Genomic DNA, 7,441 nt, shown 5'->3' with positions numbered 1-7,441 from the left:
ACCCTTTCTTCCCTCTCGGTTATGTTCTTGGGTCAAGGGATTTTATACCCTTTCTTCCCAAAACACAACCCACTGGCGTCTCATCAAAAATGCCATACATTAAGCCTGGTTCAACACATTTCTCATCAAGAAACGCAAAACAGGATCCATGCATAAAGGGATTAATCATACACCACACTAGGGCAAAGACACTAGGGTAAAGCACAACTCTATCCATTACATGACAGTACATATCTATACATTACATTACAAACTAATCCTTTAATTTACATCATGTCCACTACTCTATTACATACATACATCCATGCATAACTTTACTCTTTACTCTTGCTGACTTTGACTTCCCATAGCTCCCTCTGAACCTGCAAAACTGGGGTTAAGGGAATGGGATGAGCTACCACAGCCCAGTGAGTAGAAACAATAAAACAGTTCATTAATTACATGTTTTCATGAAATGCGTCACTGCACAAACATTTCACATCTCGGATTAGACATGACCTCAAAACTCCCTCTGTCGGTGCCCGGCCCCTAAGGAGCATCCCAAGTCACTACATGTACTAGCGCCCAGCCCCTCCTTTGGAGCTCACACAGGTCTTATCTAGCCATAACAGATCCATGGGCTATTGAAGTCGCCTGGGTCCAATCCACATCAACAATAAATAATGCAATGCAGCATATTCGTGTCTACTAATGCAATCAACCTATTGCATACTCATAGTACTCATGATGCATGAAACATGCTTAAAAGCATTTAACTTTTCATATTAAAAGATTAGGTTTAGTTCCACTCACCTCTGGCAGACGCTGGACTGACTCTGCAACAGCTAACACTGATGGCCTCCTCGATCCCTCGGGTCCGATCCTACACAGGTGGACTCGAATGAGGTGCCAAACACACTCTATACAACTCATAAAAAATTCTAAAATACTCCCCAAAAACCCCCCTATAACATCCTAGAACAATCATAGGAATCATGCAAAGGTAGGTTGAACAGGGCACCTTGGGCGGCACTTTCGGCGGACGAATGCTCTCTCCAGAGCCGAACCTCATGCATGTTCGGCGGCCGAAAGTCTCCTCCAGAGACGAAAGTCCAAAAGTTCGGGGGCACCTTTAGGCAGCCGAAACCACCTCCACAAGGGGTTCGGCGGCCGAACATACCTTCGGCTGCCGAATCTGAGTTCATCCAGAACTCAGCTTCGAGCACAACCAAGCCTCCCAAACCTCCAAACTTCCAACACATGCATCCAACCTTTCCAACACATACATATACACAAAAGTACATGCACAAAGGGGTCCAAAACTAACTTATAACCCCAACAAACAATACATCTAAACACAAAAACATGCTTTGACCACAAATCAACCAAAAAACCATATTTAACCTAATCATGCATCTCTACCCATAAACCTCCATAAACTCACTTAAAAACACTATAAAACATAAGGATCAACACTTACCTCTTGAAGATCAAAGGCTGGTGTGACCCCAAACTTGAAGTTATGGAGATCCAAGCTCCACAAGGCTCAAAGCTTCCAAACCTTGCTCTTTTACTCCAAAGCTTCAAAACCCACAATAAAACTTATGAAAACCTTGAAAGATTTGAAGTAAAACCATGAAAACCATCCAAGGAGAACAAGAAATCACCTCTGGTAGTGAAAGGGAAGCAAACCTATCCATTTCACCGACTGAGGGTCCTTTATAGCTGGCTGACCGCCTCTCCTTCGGCGGCCAAACCTGCATGCAAAACCATGCAACGTTCGGCAGCCGAACTTGGAGTTTCGGAAGCCAAACCTAAGGCACTTTCGGTGGCCGAACATTCCTTTCGGCAGCCGAACCTGGCCATTGCCTCCTTGGTCTTTTTCTTTCCAAACTCTAATCCTTTCTCATGGAAAACCATAAAAACACGTAAACATATTCTGAAAACCTTTCTCTTCCCCTTCCACGACCCTCCGACATCCTCGAATTCCAGATTTCAACGGAAATTTCACCGGAAAGTCAGAATTCCGATGCCGGCGATTACATAAGTATTGTTGGATTCTAGGGCTTGTAGCTCTTGTTGCATAGCCTTAACTCAGTTAGTATTGATCGAGGCCTACGCATAAGTGGATGATTCTAAGATGGTGGAAACAGTATTGAGAAAAAACTGGTGAGCAGGGGGTGAAAGCGAAATGAAAAGCAGCCTATGGCTGAGAGACTTTAGAACAAATAAAATCTCGTAGCCAAGAAGGCTTGTGAGGGATTCTGGTGGACCTTTTTAAAGCTATCGACGAGATAGAAGAAGGAGGCTGGGATGGTGCAGGAGCAATGGAAGACCCTGCAGGGGAGTGAGAATTGGGCAAGGAATGTCCCTTTAAATCAGGAACACAAAGGGGAATCACAGGATTAATGTCATAATCATGAGAAAGCTGCTAAAGGTGGACATGTTCATGAAAGATAACATCTCTACTTATCAGAATAGTTCTAGTGTCCAGATTATATAGTTTATAGGCCTTATAATTCCTTGCATAGCTAAAGAGAATGGTTTAGTAGATCTAGCAACAAATTTGTCTTTGTGTGGGCCCACTCTAGTGGCAAAGCAGAGAACTAAATTTTCTTACATGATCATAGGCAGGAGAACTCCCATGTAGCCTTTCATAGGGGCTCACCTAGTCAAAATGGGCTATAGGCATTCTGTTTATAAGGTAAGTGACAGTTAAAATACATTTAGATTAAAATTTTTTGGGCAAGTTGGCTTGAAACCTCAAAGTTCTAGCTGTGTCAAGAAAGTGTCTATGTTTTCTCTCTACTAGTATATAAGGGAAGACCTTTGATGGAGGATACCTCTACTGTTAAGTACTATACATTCAATACTGAGAAACTCACACTCATTGTCGATTCTAACAGTTTTGACATTCATGCCAAACTAGGTATTTACATAGTAAAAAAGGTGGATAGATAATTGATACTTTGTTTTTTAAAGTGCATCATAAAGATTCAAGTAGTTTTAGTGTAAGCATCAATAATGGTGATAAAATATCTAGCTCCAGTTAAGGACACTTCCTTATGAAACTCTTAAATGTCAACATGTATTAAATCAAAAGGTCTCATGGCAATGTTATGACTAGCAGTAAAAGGTAATCTAACTTGTTTAGCTAAGGGATATATTTGACATTTGAAGCATCATCACCGGTGCATGTGACTCCATGTAAATGCTTCAGTTTACTAAGAGAGATACGACCTAATCTATCATATCAGTCCATAATGTCCAAAGCATGTTCAGATTTATTGGCAAAAAGGCTTTTTTTATTGATAATTGATCTAGAATGTATGGTATTTACACAGAATTTCAACGATGGAATAGTATGAAATCAACTCAAGTAAAATCTTACGAATCTCAGTAGTAGAAAAACTCAGTTGGTTCAATTTATATAGACCAACATCTTTTTTCCCCATAGCTATCACTCTTTCAGTTAGAGAGTCTTAGATAATACAAGAACCAGTATGAAATAATAAGGACAATTAGGCATTATGAATGAGTTTACTTACAGATAGAAAGTTATAGTGGAAATTTAGAATATATAGAACATTTTCTAGAAAAATGAGATTAGACAGGAATATAGAACCAAAGTGTGTAACCTTAGCAATATTGCCATCAGGCAAGTAAACAAAGATAGGTCTCTACAAAGCATTAAGAAAAGCAAAAAGAGACTTGTATAGGCAAATGTGATCAATTGCCCCACTGTCTATGATCCAAGGATCAACATTAGATATATTAACATGAAAAGCTTTAGGTACATGAAGATTACCACTAAAATCAGTTTGTTCCAGATCAGTGGCATATCCTGAATAGGCCGTTGATGGCCTTATAGTGATTCTTAGGGTTGTCTTTCCCCTCATTAACTTTGATACCTCTTGATGCAGGGAGCTTAAGGTGGCATTCAACTCCTCAAGTTTAGAATTAGTGTTAGGAAAATTAAGTGGATCATCTTCCTCACAGATTGATCCATCAACAGTCGTAGACTCGTAGCTAGCTAGCTTGTGTGTAGTGCTTCTAGTCTGCTTAGCAAGCTGTCTTCCTATCTTATTTTTTATTTTGAGCCACTCAGAATAACTATTTAGTTTGAAACAGTTATTTTTAACGTGACTATCCATGTTGCAATAATTGCAATAGCCCCGCCCTTGGCTGGGTCTTTTTTTTATTATTATTATTTCTCTTTCTACATCTGACTCTAACTCCTATTGAAAAGAGCGAAAGAATAAAAATACTCACTTTTGTTACTAAGCACTTTCTTTTGAGATTCATATTTATGAACCATCGAGTACGCCTTGTTTATTAATTGAAGGCAGAGGATATAAGACCAGAATTTAGCCCCTCACAGAGTCAAAGTTATCATTCAAGCCCATCAGAAATTGTATGAGCTTATCTCAGTTTTTAATTTCATCAAGTCTTAACTGCTCCACATGAGTAAAGTTGTAGGACTTCCATCGAGCCTAAAAGGTGGTAGGACTTCCATCGAGCCTAACTCATTTGAAAATCTATTCAACCCAGTGAAATAGACAGAAACATGAGCACTCTTTTGAGAAATCAAGAAAATTTTCCTATGCAACTCATAGATCAAGGGTTTGTTGCTTTCACCAAACCTCTCTAAGATCTCATGCCACAGATCTTTTGAAGAGGTTGTGTAAATGAAGCCATTTACTAGATTTTTGGATATCGAGTTTAATATCCAAAATGTAATTATATAGTCACATCTTTTCCATTGTTAATAGTGATCCAAGTCCTTATCAGGCACTATAACAGTGCATTCGGCAAATTCTAACTTTAGCTTGGTTCCGAAAGCTATTCTTATAGCATGACTCTAAGATTGGAAGTTACTATTTCCAATTAAAGGTACAGAAATAAGAATTATACTTGGATGATCGAAGGACTGTAAATTAAAAGAATCTCCACTCAGCAAATTCATCGCTTGAATCTTTACTGCTCGATTTTCATCCGTGACCATCTGATCTTTATCAGTATTGGATGGATCTACCATTACCTTTAACGATAAGAGAAGATAGAAGGTGGAGAGGGAGATTTCCGCACTTAAACCCTAAATCCGCTTTGATATCATGTTAAAACCAAGAAAGAAGAAGACAACTTTATTAAAATAAAAAAATGACCGATACAAAACGTCTGTACAAGAAGCATGTCCCAGTACACGAGGAAAAACCGTGACCTAATAAGATAAATAGCATAAAAGTCCACGTAGTTTAAGGCTTGCTAAAATAACATATTACAAGCTCTCAAACTTAACAGAAAAGAAGAAAAAAATATTAACCAAAACGACAACGTATCGTGCCAATTGAAGATCAGCACCAATCTAATACATATTTTCTCCATACTAATTAACAAATAAGTAAAACTTTACCCTCTTTTAACATTTACCTTCTACTTAAAAGTTAAACATTAACATTGGAAATTAGGTTAATAAAAGCTTAACAAATCTTTTTTTATGTTATTTATTTATATCTTTAAATTTTTAAATAATATATTGTTTTAGGCTAAATTTTACATATTTATTACTTTTTTTTCCTCAATTTGTCCATATATTTTTATAAATAAAAAATAAAAAATAATAATTAATTTCTAATTTTTAAGTCTTGTACGAAAGGCAGTATTAAGAAATTAAGCGTTGAAGTCCTATGATTGGTGGAAGGTCAAGCAAAACTGCATTAAGCACATCAATTGGGAAATTAGTTTTGCAGTTGGTTTTCTACTAAAGCTTGCAAGATGGGATTTCAAAACAAGTTAGCAAGTAATAAGCCACCATGTAGAAAATTTAGTCTAGGTCTTCAAGTTGAGGCTTGTTCCTTTCCTCTTTATTCTGTGTATTTTATGTTTTGTAAAAATTTGTTTTGGGTTCATGGAATTAATTCACAAGGGTCACATCAAATTAACTTTCATTCAAAATTAATATCCAAAACTTATATATATAAAATTCGTTATTATAAATTTATGAATTTTGTGTATAAATAGATTTTACAATAAATTCCCATTATTGCTAAAAATTAGTTACTATGAAGACCTTATTTGATTCAAATCATTTATTTTAATAAAAATTTAATTCAATTTAATATTTTTTATATTTTTTTATGCAGAATGAAAGAATTTATTTTTTAACTTATAAATTTTTATTTTTAAAATGAATAAAAATATAATTAATTTTATAAAAATTTATTTAAATTTTTTCAATATATCAAAGGTTATGGTTCACAAAGAACCGAAAGTCTCTATAGAAAGAAAAAAAAATAATTTGCAACTCTTCTAAATTGATGGGTTTTAAATAGAAGTTTTAAAAAATTTAAAAGTTCTTATTTTACAAAATTATATATATCCCGATAAAAACGTTTTTTTTTTTAAAAAAAAATCCACTAGTTTAAAATATTTTCTCCCAAAAACGATGGCTGATTAAATGTTAGCAAGTAAAAATAAACTCGTTATCCTCATAACAAGCCAAAATGATCTATATCCAAGTGTGGCAATATGCCAACCTACAGTCACTTTCTTTAGAGTTTGTTGCATCCTTGGGCAGCCTTAAATATTGAACTCTCTGCCCATTTTAATTAAAAAAATTTAAAAAAAAATCATTTATATATTAATATAGTATAAAAAATGATAATAATTTAATTATATACTAATTAAATTCATTCTAATAGGATTCATCGGATCGAGCATCTTAGAATTTTTAATTCTTTGCCATATCCCTACAGCAGCAGCCCTAAATCTTTTTTTTTTTTTTTTTTTTACCAGAAGCAGCCCTAAAATTGGAGGGTAGCCATTTGGAGAGGACGAAATCAAATTGAAGAATTCGAAATAGATTTGCATAGTACAATTACGCGTCAACAAAATTTAGCAAAGGATGAGCCGTAGCACAGAATATATTGTCTTTATTGAATTTGAACAAACAAGATTAAAGATAACCATTTTAATATGCAGAAATATCAGCAAGATGTTTATAAAATAAGTTAATAATAACGAATTTTTTAGCTAATTGACTAAATAAAAAATAAAATATTTTTAAATACAAGTTTTTATTTTATTTTATTTGAAAGAATGAAAGTTAAGAGAGAATTGGAAATAGATTGAATGAATCAATATTAAAATTACGTGTCAACAAAATGCAGCGATGGATAAGCAGTACCACACAAAAGCGACCAATCATATTGTCTTTGTTGAAATTGAACAAACAAAAAGGATAACCTTTTTTTTTTTTTTATGAGTATAATATATGGAAACGTGTTTACTTGTTAATTATACTCGTCGTTTTGCAGATAATTGCAATCATCCACAATGACTTTCCTTTATTTATCCCATATTAGTAATTATTAAGATGAAATTCATTTAAATTTCACCATAATAATAATTAATTATAATAAAATCCTTATCTATGCTTATCGGTTGTTTTTTAAATTTTGCT

The sequence above is a fragment of the Manihot esculenta genome, chromosome 17, assembly GCF_001659605.2.
Source record: "Manihot esculenta cultivar AM560-2 chromosome 17, M.esculenta_v8, whole genome shotgun sequence".
NCBI lineage: Eukaryota > Viridiplantae > Streptophyta > Magnoliopsida > Malpighiales > Euphorbiaceae > Manihot > Manihot esculenta.
Note: the sequence above shows the minus strand (reverse complement) of the source record.